Source organism: Squalius cephalus, assembly GCF_949319135.1.
Source record: "Squalius cephalus genome assembly, chromosome: 13".
NCBI lineage: Eukaryota > Metazoa > Chordata > Actinopteri > Cypriniformes > Leuciscidae > Squalius > Squalius cephalus.
In genome coordinates, this window is record NC_137134.1 from 1,894,004 (window position 1) to 1,911,773 (window position 17,770).

The 17,770-nt window shown below is 38.8% G+C and overlaps 1 long non-coding RNA gene and 1 pseudogene across 2 annotated transcripts; one reads left to right on the forward strand and one right to left on the reverse strand.

Moving 5' to 3' along the window:
- Positions 1–2,321: 2,321 nt before the first annotated feature.
- LOC307170237 lies at positions 2,322–3,246 on the forward strand. The gene is made up of 3 exons (XR_013823319.1): positions 2,322–2,365; positions 2,820–2,937; positions 3,226–3,246. It is a non-coding gene; the product is annotated as an uncharacterized lncRNA (long non-coding RNA).
- Positions 3,247–4,304: 1,058 nt separating this feature from the next.
- Positions 4,305–5,249, reverse strand: LOC307170494 (putative nuclease HARBI1; annotated as a pseudogene). The gene has a single exon. The product of its transcript is annotated as a putative nuclease HARBI1 (transcript).
- Positions 5,250–17,770: the final 12,521 nt, after the last annotated feature.

Sequence of the window (17,770 nt, forward strand, 5' to 3'; positions counted from 1 at the left end):
GTTGAGTTACGGCTATCGCTTCTAAATGTTCCTGTTTCTTTTCTGAGAAATACCGGTTTTCCATCGGTTTGGTGTGTCAAATCTAACAGTAACTACATTTCCCACGAGCCTTATCGACTGTTACTATGGTGATGATAGATAAAACTGAGGACCCGCTGCCGATTCTCTTTTAATGATATCCTCATCTTTTTTCAACACAAACGCGAAAGTGTGCTTGATAATTCAACAATACTATGTTATGGCCATCAGTTTTATTTGTTTCCAGTATTACCCATGATCATCAGCTTCCGTTGCTATGGAGACGGAGCCAGCCCGCTTTGCAATTGGGTGATATCTTCAGTGATTTCTCATTGCGCTCAAACCACTTTCCAGGTAAGTTGCGAGGCTCATAGAGTCGTACGAAACGATCACGTTTTGCTTAAATGCTTTAAACAATTGATGACTTTCTTTGCCTTTAAATTCACATGATTTACACGTTAGGGCAACAAATTAAAGCCCGTCCAAGGTTTCCTCATTATCAGAAAAAAATCTGTGAAATTAGGTTTGCTAAATGGCTAAGTTAGCCAACTTCAACATAAGCTAACTCTAGTTATCTAGATGATGTCATTTTCTCTCGATCATCGTGGGTCACCCACAACGTCACTGTAATGTGTCAGTAATAACAATATTATCACTTGGTCTAACGTTATACTGCACATAACGCTGCCTTTAAATCTGGGATGACGAACCCCAGACACACGTTACGTGCCTTTAAAAAAAAAAATTGTTACACGCTTTTTAACGGTCGCACAGGAAATAGGAACAACGTGAATCTGTATTTATTTATCCTAAGTATTTATAAAGAAAATGGGAATCACTCACTATTAGGGTACACTTTTTAAGTCTTATATCAACATAACACTACATAATTAACATTTGCTGTTGTTCTTCCTGCAGATCCTGTCAAACACATCACCTGTCCGAACCTATAACCACACCTGATTTCAAAACCCAAAGGCACTTTTAAGAGCCAACCTCTATCTCTTCTTTATTTTCTGTATCTCACATCCTCTCTGTTCTCAAATCTCCAATCTATATCTTTATCTATCTCACAGTCTTTATCTATTGCTCGTTCTTTTCTCTCTGTCTGTCTTTGTCTACTTGTCTGTCTTATCCATCTTTGTCAGTCTGTCTGCCTGTATCTGACTGCATTGCAATGGCCACCAAGCATAAACTTGATTCACAGGATCCCCACTACCAAGAAGGGAGACGCATGGCTCTGATAACGAACAATAGATACACTGCACTGGCTCCCTATTAAACATCGCATCAATTTTAAAATATTGCTGATCACTTACAAAGCACTAAATGGTTTAGCTCCGCAGTACTTGAGCGAGCTCTTAACGCATTATAGTCCTTCACGTCTATTGCGATCTCAAAATTCCGGCCAGTTGATAATACCTAGAATATCAAAGTCGACTGCTGGCGGGAGATCCTTCTCCTATTTAGCACCAAAACTTCCTAACATTGTCCGGGAAGCAGACACACTCTGTCAGTTCAAAGCCAGATTAAAGACACATCTCTTTGACCTAGCATTCACATAATACATTATAGACTTCTATAATTCAATGTAAGGCTGCATAGATTAGGTCAGCCGGAACCGGGAACACTTCCCATAAATCCTGATGTACTCGTTACATCATAAGAAGAATGGCATCTACGCTAATTTTAGTGTCTTTGTTTATCGCGAGGTTTTCCCGCAGCCTGCCGGATCCAGGCCGTATCCAGATCTGATGAAGGACCTTCGCCTGGACCCGATGACAACGCAGTGCTGAAGTGCCAACTAGCCTCTCCCTATGGAGGATCCCTTTACTACTCTACAGATAAAGCGTTGTCGGGAAACTCAATTCGCGTATCTACCCCGAATTGATAAAATTAAATTAAATTCTGTATCAAAAATTATAAGGAAACACCAGTACTTTGTTTAGGATTGGTTTGTAGGGAATTACAAACCTGCACACATATATTCAAACGCACATAACTATAGAACCAGTTCTAAATGCGCATGTGAACGGCATCAGCGTTTCTCACAGGTTCGCGTTTAAAGTCTGTGTAGAGAGAATGGTGTTGTCTTAGCGGCCCCTAATTTAATAACAAATGATCGTTGCGACAGAAGCGAATCAATCAAAACTAACTTTAGCTGGAATTTAACTTTATTAAAGAACCGCTATAAAACCCAAACAATCTGTTACCTTAAATTATACGTTTATCTATGTAAAGCTGCTTTGAAACAATCTACATTGTTAAAAGCGCTATATAAATGAGGATGACTTGACTTGACTTGACTCTGGAGCTGAAACATGAACACATTCTAGCTGAAGCCAGGGTTAGAGTTTTTATACACCTCAATCATTTTATACTTGAACATAACAAATTAAAGTAAAACGTGATGAGGAATGTGTAAGAAGGATGAGTGCTGAAGATTTTATACAGGTATATTGCATGATGCATCCTACCATGCTCTGTGGCATGTGTTAATGAGGGAATATAATATAATAATAATAATATATGCATTTGGCAGACGCTTTTATCCAAAGCGACTTACAGTGCATTTACAGGGACAATCACCCAATCCCCACCATCTCCATTATATTTTGGAAGAATGGAGTTCCATCCCTCCGAGTTACAGAGACTTGGAGAATCTATTCCAGGCTCATTTAAGCTGTTCAACACCCCACTAACACACTATGATGTGTTTTCCTTTCACTAGTTACCTGCCTTTTGGTTACAGTACTTTTAACAATATCAGTCTTACAAGAAATATTCACTCCAATACACAGAGAGCAGCGGATGAGAGTAAACATGTACGAGACCCTCCACACACCTCTAAAAGGGACTCTGTGGGACGTGGTAAGCCGAGGGGGAGGCGAGGAGGGCGACACCAAGCCTCCGCCACACGTTATATCTGAATTATTTGACATTTGTAGGAATTTACTATGTCAATGTTGGACCAACTCAAATTAGAACACTGTAATTGTTTATTGATATTTTAAAATATTCAAATATCTAAAAAGACATTAAAAAGTAGATAAACCTTTTAGTGACACTATTGTAGAAGACGTTTCCAAGTACTTAACAGAAATATGTCTGATTTCATAAATTGTTCAGTATATAGGTTGAAAAGAAGAACATGAATGCAGTGTGATAGCCTAACTTGTTCTTATTCTTCTCTGTGCTGTTTTACAGCCACATACCCCTCGGTTGAGTCTGTCATCCAGTGTGGAGGTTCCACTTACTGCAACCTCAACTAAACTAAATCCTCAAGAGGAATTTGGTAATTCACAGATGATGAATTTATGCATGTATAATACATTTTTTTTTTAAATGTGTTCATTCTAATACTGATCAGGTGACTTCTAAATCTAAATTATCCCTTACCGCTTTATTTCGTATTTTCTTTACAGAAAAAAATATGGAGAGGCTGATATTTTGGCGTCATGTCCTTCTGCTGAGCCTCAAAGAAGCTCTGCATCATCATGGTCTTTCGGCAGCAGAAAGCCTCAGAGCGCTGGAAAGAAGCAAGACCATACCACCTAAAATGACTCTTTTTTTTTTTTTTTTACTGAAATGAATGCACATTTGGGGAAACATAAATTGAACACATTCCCAGGGCCCAGTTTTTCAAAAGTAATCCACTAGGATTTTGGATAACGGATTGGATCAAATTTTGAAAATGGGTTTTTCAAAAGAAAAAACGGATTACATAATCGGATTAGATCACGCAATCCAATCTTGGTTTTGATCCGGATAAAACCTTTAGTTTGGGTTTTTCAGAACTTTTTTGTAGGATTTGGATTACTTTGATCCAAAAAATCTGGATTAAACTGATCCCATCAGAAGGGTGGATTCAGTGTGGATTTCATGCCCAAAATGTAATGAAAACTTTAAAAATGTATCAAATAATACTATATTTGGATCATGCAGTATCTTACAAGATATCCTATTTATTCATAAGGTTTTCATTTTATTTGTTCATCAGTCAGGCTACAGTGATTAGGTAGGCTTTAACGTATTCAGCCTATCAGTATAGGCCTACAGCAAAGTAGAAAGAGTTTGGCCTCATAAAATAATCCCCCAAACAGCTGTCAAAATTGACCAAAAACAATACATTTTATTCCGTCACTAATTGATATATATATTCATCACAATCGAAAATATTTTTGTTTTTAGAATATTTATTAGTGATGCATGCAATGATTACATAATAACCAAAAAAATGCAAAGAATGGCAATCACTGATTTTTTAAATCCAAAACAAATCCAAATCAGAAATGGTGTCTAACTATTGCGTCCCTTGTTACACGTCCTGTTTGCTCGTTCTGGCAGAATGCAGGAGGTTGGTTAGGGTCTCCAAGGGGCTCAGGTGCATCATTGTCAGCACAGAGTGGGACATTGCGCTTAGTAGCGATGTTGTGCAGGACAATACAGGCAAGGGTTATGTTGCATGCTTTCTGTGGTTCCACTCTCAGGTAGTTAAGGCATGCAAAGCGCCTCTTAAGAAAAGGAGTCATCAGCCATGGTAGGAGTGGGTAGGCACTGTCTCCTAATATTATGCCATCCGGTCAGTTGGTTTGGAGGTCTCTATATAGAGCGCTCTCCCTCAGGATGCGTGCATCATGGACAGACCCAGGCCACTTGACAACGCAGTTGGTGATGATGAGGTCAGCATCACACACAAGTTGGACATTGATGCTGTGCCTCCCCTTTCTGTTTATAAACTCCCATTCATTCTCACGAGGTGCTTGTATATGCACATGTGTGCAGTCGATTGCTCCAATAGTATTGGGCATATTCCCCAAAAGAAAAAAGCTGCGCTTGGCCTGGGCAATCTGGTTGTCCTTTGGAAAAGAAACAAATTCATTGACCAGGCTGGCCAGTGCGATTGACACATCTCTCACCACATCACACACAGCTGATTTCACCACTCCCATATAGTCACCAACAACTTGATAGAAAGTCCCACATGCATAAAATCGGAGAGCAATGAGGATCTGGTCTTCCAGAGACAGACCGTGACTCCTTTGGGTTCTGTGTTGAAGTTTTGGCCTGAGAAGGTTCACAAGGTACTCTATATCAGCCTTCCCAAAGCGAAACCAGACATACAGCTCCTCAGTGGTGTATTGCTCCAGTGGCTTGGTACGTTCAACATACACCCTTTGACGGTATCCTCTCCTGGCAAAGTGGTGGTGGCGGTGGACAACACCTGCCATTTCACTGTCTCTCTGTGAATCCTCTGAGAAAGGCTGATTTATATGGCTGTGTAGTTGGTCTTTTCAAATACACCTATTACAACTGATTAGTTTTGGCTTGTGTTCAATTGAGGCAATTGGACCCAAGGCCTATAATTGATGAACAATGTTCACTATAGTAAAGCAACGGAACCATGGACTCAAGAAGCTGTAACTTCACTGCTGCAGAAACCAATGCTCTACTAGAGGGTGTTCGGTGCCATTATGGAACAATAGTGGGAAGTTTTAATTCTGCTAAGGATACCAACAAAAAGAAAAATGATGTTTGGATTTTAATCACAGAAAATGTGAATGCCATAGGGTCTGGCCAGAGGAGGACCACAGACCAAATCAAATTGCGGTGGAAGAATCTTAAGGCCAGGGCAACAAAGGACCATGCTGAAGCCAAAAACCCACAAACAGGCAACAAGCCATTTAAGAGGGGAGATTACACAGATGTGGTCCTCGACATCATTGGAGGTGAGAAGTCGCAAGCTCTCCATTGTATTCAAGGTGTTGTAGGGGATGGCGAGCCTTGGATTGAGGAGGAGGAGGAGAATCTGCCAGTTCCTCCTGAGGCTGATCCAGAGAGCGTATTTATATTGAATCTCAGCTCTGTTCCTGAGGAAGAAGCTGGATCCTCATTGGTTGAGCCAGTGGTAGTTGCCACAGGATCTCAGAGGAAAGGCTTGAAGCGCCCTTCATCAAACAAAGATGATGATTACAAGGCACTTCTGCAAAAAGAGACTGAAAGGGCAGAAGCACAGCTTCGTCTGGCAGAGGAACAACTGACTCTGACCAAACTGCAGCAAACCAAGGCCAGACTTGAGATCCACCTCCTAAAGGCTACGCTCAGACAAGCTGGTCTCTCCACATCAGATGAGGAAGTCTGAAATTATTGTGGAGTATTTGACATTGTCTTTTTTTTAATTCAATACATCTATATTTGAAACTTGTTATAAATATCCTCAATGTACAGTGTTTGTGTTGTAGGTCTCAGATGAGCGGACTGCTGGAAGAGGATGGGGTGGAGTTTTTCTTGTTTTTAGTTTTTGTTTTTTTTAAAATGTGTGTGTTTTCATTTCAAATAAAAATAAACTTATATTGACCCCACACTGGCTATTCTACTTGTTGCTCTTTACATATCTATAGTTCTACATTGTGATTTCCTATCCTGTTTGAGCACTGGTTATCCAGATTTGGTGATCCTGAAAAGTTCCTATCCGGATCAGATTGATCCAATCCGATGTTGCTTTGAAAAACTGGCTCAAAAGTAAGCTGATTACGTGATCACGGATCGCAAAAAAAAAAGGATTACTAAATCCGGATGAATTTTATCCGGATTAAACCTTTTGAAAAACCGGGCCCTGGAGCTAATACAAAGAAATACTAAAAGTCACATTGTTTCATGATTTATGTATGTCACATGTTTTTACATTGTCATTGATTTATTTGTCACATGGTTTTACTTCTTCTGGGAAAAACCCCAGCGTAGGCACAGGAACTGATGTAACCAAACGTGCCTATATATATGAGTGTTTTTGTAAGAGTCGAGGCTTTTTGATTTTGATATCGTTGCAGCCCTGAAGAGAATATAGCCCATCTTCAGTTGTATTTTTTCTTTTTGATTGATATTGCTCTGTTGAATTGCATAACTTGATAAACTCGGAGGAGAACAAGTTAATCATATTTACTGAACTGCATATAATGTAATTAGCCTTTGTGAATCCGTTCCCAGGACTGCCCTGGAATAGGATAGAGCTGAAAGTATTATAACCTGTAACATTTTGTTGATTTGCTACAAATCTTTTTATTGTATAACCAGTGTTTTAATCTTTTGTATAAATAAATTTTACTTTATAAAGACAAGTACTGTTTATTTATAGCTCAGCTCATCACCAGGCAGTTCTATAAACCTTATAACCGAGCATTATATGAAAAGGGCATAATACTTTTATTCTTCAAAGAACACCTTTGGACCAGATTCCGCTGGAAGGTAAGCATAACCTTAGTTCCAAAGGTTTGAACTTGTATACATGTATTGTTACACAATGGGGGTAAAATATTCCTAGATATGCTGATATATGTTAGACAAGCCGAGGGAAACGAATCCTAGAAATCTGACCTGACAGCACAAGGCTATTCTAGATAACTTAGGTTACAATGAAGCTAATCAGGAGATAAGATAATATCAGATCTCACAACAATACTCAGATGAAAAACACATTAATGAGAAAAGTAAATCTAGGACCTTCTTGCTGTGAGGTGTGAGGTATTCCACACTTTATACACTGGACCTCCTGAGCTCCTTTCAGGAACTCAAGATCTTCTCTCCGGGATTCTCCAGACAAGCCTTCGCAAAGCTGCTAGAGCATCGCACTAAGAGTGGAGGAAGAGTAAGTGTAAATGTTATTACCATATTATGCATTTTTTTTCCATAAGCAGACAATATCACAAATACTATTTCATTCTATATATATTCCAGTCCGGACATATCAATGGCTATGCACTGCAGCGCAGCTTCTTAGAGCTTTCATATGCATCATTTGAGGAAGCCCAGCTCTGCTGTAGTGCTCCTTTCACCTGCCCAGCCTGCACGCCGGAAATGTTGGCTGTGTCAGCAGATGGAAACAGAAAGCTATATCGCTTTTGCCGAAACGGAAGGTGATCTTTCTTCCAGTCTTTTTATTGATTTATTTTCTTACTTTATATATTTCATGGATGGATTTTCTATTTTTCTTTCTTCCTCAGCTCTGATGATCCTGGCTTTTTTGAGAGGCTCTTTGTGGCTGAAGACAGTGCGGTGTCTGGATTTGTCGACACCATACAGAAAGCAGTGATAAATGCAAGTTGACAAAATAGTTGTTACAATATTGACCATAACCCCCAATTCAACTACTTCTGCCTACCAACTACAAAATCAAATTGAGAGAATAAATGCCATATATTGAATGACACCATTGCTTTTATTTGATTTGTTGTGGTTGTTTTGTGTGTCATAGACACAGGGAAGAGGCACATGTGGGGACTCCCAGTGGACAGCAGCGAGGGAGACTTCAAGGAGGGCTTCAAAATTGGATGAAGAGGGGATGGAGGTTGTTGTGTGTCGCCATGGATTCCTTCTGAAAGCCCTTAACATGTACAGGGGGGAGATATTTGCCTACCCTCTGTATCTTCAGAAGGAGCTCATGCCAGCCAAGGCTCAATTCTTCGTCATTCGCATTGGACGAAAGCTGCTAGTGTTCTTCCTGCTCGAGCCCATGCTACTAAGTGTGAGGTGTGTATAATATTTTGCCATCATATGTACATTTGTAATATTTACAAGCACATTAATAATATGAAATTGAAGTTAAGCTACACTATATTATCTTGTCTTTTTGCATAACCATTTCTTGCACAGATTGTAATGCCCTTTGATGCAAATTGTGGTTTGTGATATTGGGCTATAAAAATAAAATTGAATTGAATTTCCTAACAGATTAAATGGAGTGACATTGACCTGGAAGGACAACCGCTGGTGAGGAGGTGGAGCAAGTGAATAGCTACCTCTCACGTTGTGCCCTGACGACCAAATATATGTCCAAAGCAGGTGATCAGAGTGTTTGCAGTATTCTTGTATACTTTTTTTAGATTAATCATCATAATCTCATTATTTGCTTTCAACAGCACGGGTGGACATGCTTACATCGCATGCAATGGGGTGGAACGAGAAAAAAAATCTCTCTTTACATCAGGCACTTTCCACAAGACATGTGAAGGTAAGTCTCCTATTAATTGTTTTGTGTGTCCTTTTGTTGTGTTCACTTGGTTCACTTTCCTCTTGCACCAACATCAGGCCAAACTTTTGACTTGCATACAACAAATGTTATGAACCGATTTCTGTATTTTGCTGAGCAATGAATCATGTCATTTTTCTTGATCTCATGACATTCCCTGTAGCACAACCATTAGACCAGAATGTTAAATTTGATATTGTCTAATTGGGCAGATTGTCATGAAATCTTGTAAGCACATGATGACTTTGGTGACCTCATGATCCAAAAGATGTTCATCATGTGAAAAGGTTTTTGAAGGAGAGAACCACAACCAACATTGCTTGCGTATTACCGTATTAGTTTTTGTAGTATTGGTTTGAATGGATCTCATCAGTGTAGATGAGATCATTCCCTGGAGAGACGCGTCATTGAACTTGTTACTAAGCGTACAAATCAGTGTCCATACTTGAAGTTCTTCCAGTTTCCAGAGTAGGGTTAGTTTTAGGGTTATAAAAATGTAGCTTTACTATATATATCAACAATCTCCTACAGTCGAAAAATACATTATACTGTATTTAGATGATCAAGATGAAAAAAATCGCGAGGATATCTATTCTGTCCTCAGTGTGTGTGACTGTACACAAATCGACAGATAGCTAAAAGGCTTCAAGAGAAAGTCAGAGGCTGGAGTAAAGTTCAAGGCTCTTTACTGTTGTCGTAATTCTCAAGAAGGAATCTTTGTAAAACTGAAATGATACAGAAAGATAGCACCAATCACTGAATGCTATTCAAACACGTCATACATTAACAGACATAAAATAATACACCTTTAAGATTACTATGCCCAATTCTCAGCCTGCTCATTATTACCTGCTCTTTCCTCTTTGTTCCCCTACTTCTTGATATACCTACTTTGCTTTGAATTTCGTGTAAATGTCTCCCTTTTGTTTCATTATCCCAGCTCTGTTGCCATTGTTGATTTATACTTCTCCACACTATGCCTTTCCCCTCTGATTTTGATAATTTAATGTTGACTTCAACATCTCCTTTTTTAACTGCTTCTTTTGCCACCTTATCCGCCTTCTCATTTCCCTGAATTCACATATGTGCAGGTACCCACAGATATACTACATTTTTCCCCTGCCTAACCATTCTTGAGTTTGCAAATAACACTTCATACAGTAGATCTTGATGACTTCTAGTTGTTCCCGTCTTTATACTTATAAGAGCTGCTACAGAGTCACTACATATTAATATCTCCTTCTCATTAATATGTTCTGTCCATTCCAAAGCCATCAATATGGCAAACAGTTCAACTGCAAACACACTCAGACAATCAGATGTTCTTTTACTAATTTCCACTTAACTAGGAACAACAACTGCAGATCCTGTTGCCTCTGTTTGCATGTCCTTTGACCCATCATTCAGGCATCATCGTTATTAGTTCAGTTCTATCACCTGTGTGTTGTTAATTAGTCTTTCATCTTGATTTCCATCACCTGTTATTAGTCATTATCTTTTGTGTATTTAAGTATCTGTCTTTCACCTTTCAGTTGGGGGTTGGGTTGTAACCCTGTAATTTGCTCTGGCCCCCTTCCTGTTCGCAGGAGTGATGAGATAGTGATGGCAAAATCGAGGCCTCGTGAAGCAATGAAACAGTTGAACCAAATGTGCCATATTGTTTCGAGGCTTCGAATCAATCCGACACCCGTCTCAACGGTGACACCTAGTGGTCACCAGGTGTTGATCTGAAACAACCTTGATGAGCCATTAAAGAAATGTGTTGTTTTTTTATTATTATAATTTTCTAATATGTGAAGCTTCTAACCTATAGGCTCCTCACTGTGCATAATGTTATTTTGGTCATGAAAATTAATATTAATAAAAGAAATCAAGCCACAGTGTCTCACTTTTTTTAGAGATTTTTATTCAAAAATATTAATTTCTCTGCTGTGGAAGGACTTAGCCTACTTCTTTTTATACAGATAATTTCTCCAGCCTTTGAAAAAATCCTCTCACAAGGGACACTTGTTGCTGGCATACAAAGATATTTTTTAGCAAGGACATACAAATGAGGAAAGATTAGCCTACTGCTCTCTCTTTTCAGTAAGTTAGTGGATCATGAGTTCTGGGGAAATACGCATCGTTGATGTATTTTTTCACTTCCACTGTGGCATCAGCTGTAGCATTGTGTATCATCTTGGTTTGATGGATGCAAGTATCAAAAAGTTCCCATAAACTGTCCTGTGTTTCTACTGGTGTTGATGTGGCATCTCTTCTGGGGAGCCTCCATTTTATCTATCTATCCAAATCTATCTATGTATCTAGATATGTATCTATAATCTATGTATCTAGATATGTATCTATCTATAATATATGTATTTATATATGTATCTATAATCTATCTATAGCCTATATGTATCTATCTTTATATGTATTTATAAATGTAGGCTATCTGTAATCTATCTATATGTATCTATCTATTAATCTAGCTGTCTATATATATTTATATCTATGTATCTATTAATGTGTCACTATATGTATACTCTCTGTCTGACTCTAACCTATCAGTCAATGTGTTGTGTAAATTTAAATGTAAGCCTAAATTGCCTATAACTAATCAAATCGCACTGTGTCACTATATCACCAAAAATCCGCTATCTCAAAGTCAAACTCCTCTCACAAAAACCCATGAGGTCAAAATGCGTTTATTTCACTTTTATACAGATGTGCGATTGTGTGGTCTGTTCCCGACCGTGCAATCAAACGCTGATTCGGCGGACCACACCTGATGAAACACTAAGTGAAACACTTTGAGGCTTCGTTTGGTCATAGTCACGTGACATGGGTGTTTCGAATCACGCTTCGGCTCAGTGTTTCGACACATCTGCGCTTCGGGATCTCGCAAAGCTTCGGAACGACTGTTTCGCGTCAGCCATCCTTATGATGAGATAGTTAGTAGATTGTGTTCGCTTAACGGTTGGCTGTCGACAGGGACGGACTGGGGCTAAAAAAAAGCCCTGGACTTTCTCCCAAATAGGCCCATCATCCGGCCATTCGCCATGTGCGATAGACACTAGCCTGGATGTCCTGATATATATGTCACAATACTGTAGCCTATCAGAGAAGGTATTCACAGCAAGTAACATCTCAAAACCAATGATGATTATTGGGGTTGTGTTTATTAATGAAGCCTCAGCCTTCAAATAAAAACAAAAATTGTACAATGCCATAAAATACAAATAATGAAATGTCACTGGCTACAGAAACCCCAAATTACACAAACTTGTGATTATAAAACATAGTTACTATACCAGGGGTCTCCAACCTTTTTGTGTGCGAGGGCTACCTCAAGGGATAAAATAATCTAGAAGGAATTTTTATTTGTTATACTCCAATATTTATTATACATAACATGGTGAAGCTTTTTTAACTTTTCACCATCATATGGGAAATAATAAAATATCTTGATATTCTGGTTCAGACTTACAAGCGTTAAAAAAAAAAAAACAATTCCTGAAAAATTATGAAAATATTTATTGAATTTTTTTTTGTTGATTTTCTATAAACCTATTGTATGTGTTATCAAAAACAGTAGCCCAAACATTTAGTATAAATATAAATGAAAAAAAATATATTAAAAAAAATAAAAAATAAACTGCCATAACTTCTAAACAAAACATTACTGCATTAGGCCTACATTTAATACATTTATACATGACTATATTAATATAACAGCATTTTAAATATGAATACAGGCACATTTCTGCCAAAAAAGTTTGTTTTACTAAAGTTAATTCATAAGTTTTGGTGTGAAATGTCTTCTAGCTGGTTTGTTCTCGGAACAATGTTTCGCCTTTTTTTTTTTTTTGTCAATATGTTGAGAATAACAGCGCTGTTTCATCTGGCATTTTACAAGCTTAAATCACATAGTCATTTGTGGGTTTATAATAGAGATAGAGAATTCTGCGCTGAATTTAAAGGCTTCTCAGTGGATCGCGCAGCGCTGTGTAATAATGTTCGCGTGATCGAGATCAGCCCGCACAGCTGCTTTGTCCGCGATCGCTGTTTTTTTAGCCGAGCTAATAATGCGCTGCTCAGATCAAACAAGTTTTGTTCCGCTTTTTGAGCGTTTGCCATTTGATTTTTCTCATACGCAACGCAAATGACAGCGTAGGCTATAATCAAAGAGAGATGGGTAATTTTGTAGAGGCAAAAGTTCAAATTGAAACGTTTAGTTGAAAAGGTCGCAAAATTATACCATTTATTCGAAGTCTGGAACCCCTACGGCAAGTTGGGGCTATTTATAGAATGTGTTTAGCGGGCCACTCACAGGCACCACGTTGGAGACTGCTATTCAAATATAATGTAAGCAAATTTAAAAGTGCAGCCTTATAAAACTAACTTTCTGTCAGTGGCTATAGGCCGACTCTTCTCCCTCAGTTGTTGTTTTTTACACGTAGCATATAAGTGATCATATTAGTGCCCCTGCTGTTGGCTGTTCATATTGCTTTATTAGACTTTTTTTTTTTTTTGTGCCGACGGCCTTCGTTTGGACGGCCGTTCTGGACTTTTCCAGAATGCACAGATTGTCAGTCCGTCCCTGGCTGTCGAAGTGGTGTCCGCTTAATAATATAGAATTCATAGACAATTGGAAAAGTTTTTGGGGCAAACCTGACCTGTTGAAAAGAGATGGTATTCATCCCTCCTGGGATGGTGCTGCTCTTCTCTCTAGTAATATGGCTCATAGTCTTAGAGCTCAAACATGACAATCTGGGGCTCAGGTCAGGAAGCAGACAGACTGGCTAAACCGACCGTCTGCTAGCGGCCTCGCGTCACCAAGGTCAGATAAATCCCATCACATAGAGCCTCTTTCACCTAGCTATCATCATATAGAGACTGTGTCTGTTCCCCGAATTTGGAAATCCAAAAAACGTTTAAACCCATCTAAGGTTAAAAATTTAATTGATGTTCAACAAATAAAAAACAGCTATAATACAGATGAGCAAATGCTAAAGCTTGGGTTGCTGAATATTCGATCGCTTACTTCAAAAGCACTCTTTGTTAACGATATGATTACAGATAATAACCTAGATGTGCTGTGTTTGACAGAAACCTGGCTAAAACCAAACGATTACATTACTTTAAATGAATCAACGCCGCAAGATTACTGTTATAAACATGAGCCTCGTCTGAAACGCAAAGGGGGTGGTGTTGCTGTAATTTTTAGTAATAGTTTCAAAACCACTAAGAAATCAATTTGCGGACTTTCTATCAGAATTAATATTGACTGCAGATAAAGTACTAATTGTTGGTGATTTTAATATACACATCGATAATGAAAAAGATGCATTGGGATTGGCATTTAAAGACATTGTAAATTCAATTGTAGTTAGACAACTCGTGTCAGGACCTACTCATTGTCGTAATCATACTCTAGATCTAATATTATCACACGGAATAGATGTTGATGCCGTTGAAATTCTGCAGCAGAGCGATGACATCTCAGATCATTATCTAGTCTTGTGTAAACTTCATTTAGCCAAGGCTGCAAAGCCGACTCCGTGTTACAAATATGTGAGACCCATCACTTCTGCTACTAAAGATTGCTTTATCAATAATCTTCCTGATCAGTTTCATCATCTCAGCATCCCAGATAGCTTAGAAGAACTAGATATTATAACAGAAATGTTTAACTCTCTCTTTTCCAGCACTTTAGACACAGTTGCTCCGTTGCGCTTAAAGAAGATTAAAGAAAATAGTCCAACGCCGTGGTACAACGAGCACACTCGGGCCCTTAAGAGAGCAGCCAGAAAAATGGAGCGCAACTGGAAGAAAACAAAACTAGAGGTATTTCGGATTTCATGGAAGGAGAGCTCGATTGCTTACAGAGAGGCTTTAAAAGCTGCTAGATCTGCTTATTTTTCAACACTATTAGAAGAAAATAAACATAATCCTAGGTATTTATTTGAAACGGTGGCTAAACTAACGAAAAATAAAGCTTCAAGCACCGAAGTTTCCAAGCAACACAGCAGTAATGACTTTATGAACTTCTTCACTTATAAGATTGATAATATCAGGGACAAAATTATAACTATGCAACCGTCTACTACAGTATCGCATCAGGCAGTGCATTGTAGTCTCCCTGAGGAAAAAATTTATTCATTCGTTGCTATAGGAGAGGAAGAATTTACTAAACTCATTAAATCATCTAAATCTACAACATGTATGTTAGACCCTATACCAACTAAGCTACTGAAAGAAATACTTCCAGAGGTCACAGATCCTCTTCTTAATATCATTAATTCATCTTTTGTCTCTAGGATACGTACCAAAAAACTTTAAGCTGGCTATGATTAAACCGCTTGTCAAAAAAACGCAACTTGATCCTACAGAATTAGTCAATTACAGGCCGATCTCGAATCTACCTTTTCTGTCAAAGATATTAGAAAAAGCAGTATCTTCACAACTGTGTTCCTTTCTTGAAAGAAATGATATCTGTGAGGATTTTCAGTCCGGATTTAGACCGTACCATAGTACCGAGACGGCTCTCGTTAGAGTCACAAATGATCTGCTCTTATCATCCGATCGTGGTTGTGTCTCGCTATTAGTGTTACTCGATCTTAGTGCTGCGTTTGACACCATTGACCACAACGTTCTTTTAAATAGATTAGAACATTATGTTGGCATTACGGGAAATGCACTAGCATGGTTTAAATCATACTTATCTGACCGTTATCAGTTTGTAGCAGTAAATGATGAGATGTCTCATCGATCACAAGTTCAGTATGGCGTACCACAAGGCTCAGTACTAGGACCGCTGCTGTTCACTCTGTACATGCTACCATTAGGAGATATCATTAGGAAACATGGAATTAGCTTTCACTGTTATGCTGACGATACTCAGCTCTATATTTCTTCAAAACCTAACGAAACTTATCAATTCACAAAATTAACGGAATGCATAGCGGATATAAAAAATTGGATGACTCGTAATTTCCTACTTCTAAATTCTGAAAAAACAGAGTTTCTAATTATTGGACAAAAAACTTCCTCACGTAATAACCTAGAATACTGTCTAACACTTGATGGCTGCTCTGTTAAGTCTTCGTCGTCGGTTAGGAACCTGGGTGTGCTCTTTGATACCAATCTTTCATTTGAAAGTCACGTGTCTAGTATCTGTAAAACCGCATTTTTCCATCTTAAGAATATATCTAAATTACGTCATATGCTCTCATTGACAAATGCGGAACAATTAGTTCATGCGTTCATGACCTCAAGGCTAGATTATTGTAATGCCCTACTGGGTGGTTGCCCTGCACGCTTAATAAACAAACTACAGCTAGTTCAAAACGCAGCAGGTCGAGTTCTTACCAGAACCAGGAAGTATGACCATATTAGCCCAGTTCTGTCAAAACTGCACTGGCTCCCTATTAAACATCGCATCAATTTTAAAATATTGCTGATCACTTACAAAGCACTAAATGGTTTAGCTCCGCAGTACTCGAGCGAGCTCTTAACACATTATAGTCCGTCACGTCTATTGCGATCTCAAAATTCCGGCCAGTTACTAATACCTAGAATATCAAAATCGACTGTTGGCGGGAGATCCTTCTCCTATTTAGCACCAACACTCTGGAACAGTCTTCCTAACATTGTCCGGGAAGCAGACACACTCTGTCAGTTCAAAGCCAGATTAAAGACACATCTCTTTGACCTAGCATTCACATAATACATTATAGACTTCTATAATTTAATGTTAGGCTGCATAGATTAGGTCAGCCGGAACCGGGAACACTTCCCATAAATCCTGATGTACTAGTTACATCATGAGAAGAATGGCATCTACGCTAATTTTAGTGTCTGTGTTTATCCCGAGGTTTTCCTGCAGCCTGCCGGATCCAGGCCGTATCCAGATCTGATGAAGGACCTTCGCCTGGGCCGATGACAACGCAGTGCTGAAGTGCCAACTAGCCTCTCCCTATGGAGGATCCCTTTACTACTCTACAGATAAAGCGTCGTCGGGAAAATTCGTTTCGCGTTCCTACCCCAAAGCAACAAAATAAAATAAAATTCTTTATTAAAATCTATAAGGAAAGACAAGTACTTTGTTTAGGCTTGGCTTGTAGGGAATTCCAAACCTGCGTACATTTATTCAAACGCACATAACTATAGAACCCATTCTAAATGCGCATGTGAACGCCATCAGCGTTTCTCACAGGTTCGCGTTTAAAGTCTGTGTAGAGGGAATGGTGTTGTCTTAGCGGCCCCTAATTTAATAACAAATGATTGTTGCGACGGAAGCAAATCAATCAAAACTAACTTTAGATTGAAAATAACTTAACTCTGCTATAAAGCCAAAACAATCTCTGTTACCTTACATTATACGCTTGTCTCTGTAAAGCTGCTTTGAAACAATCTACATTGTTAAAGGCGCTATATAAATGAAGATGACTTGACTTGACTTGAGTTGTCGGTCAATGTGTATGTTATGCCTGGTTCAGATTACACGATTTTAGCCCGATTTTGGCACGATCCCCATGATGTAGGCGTCGTGGGGATTCGCAAACGACAACGGGCGTCTTGACGCAAGATTCGATCGCTTCATCTCGTATAGTGTGTCATAGTGGGCGACAACCTACGTCGTGTCTGCGACGCTTCACGACATCACGACAGAAAGACTAGCATGTTTAATTTTTTAACCATCCTCCAAGACGACAATGTAAGGACCATCCATTGGCCCAACGA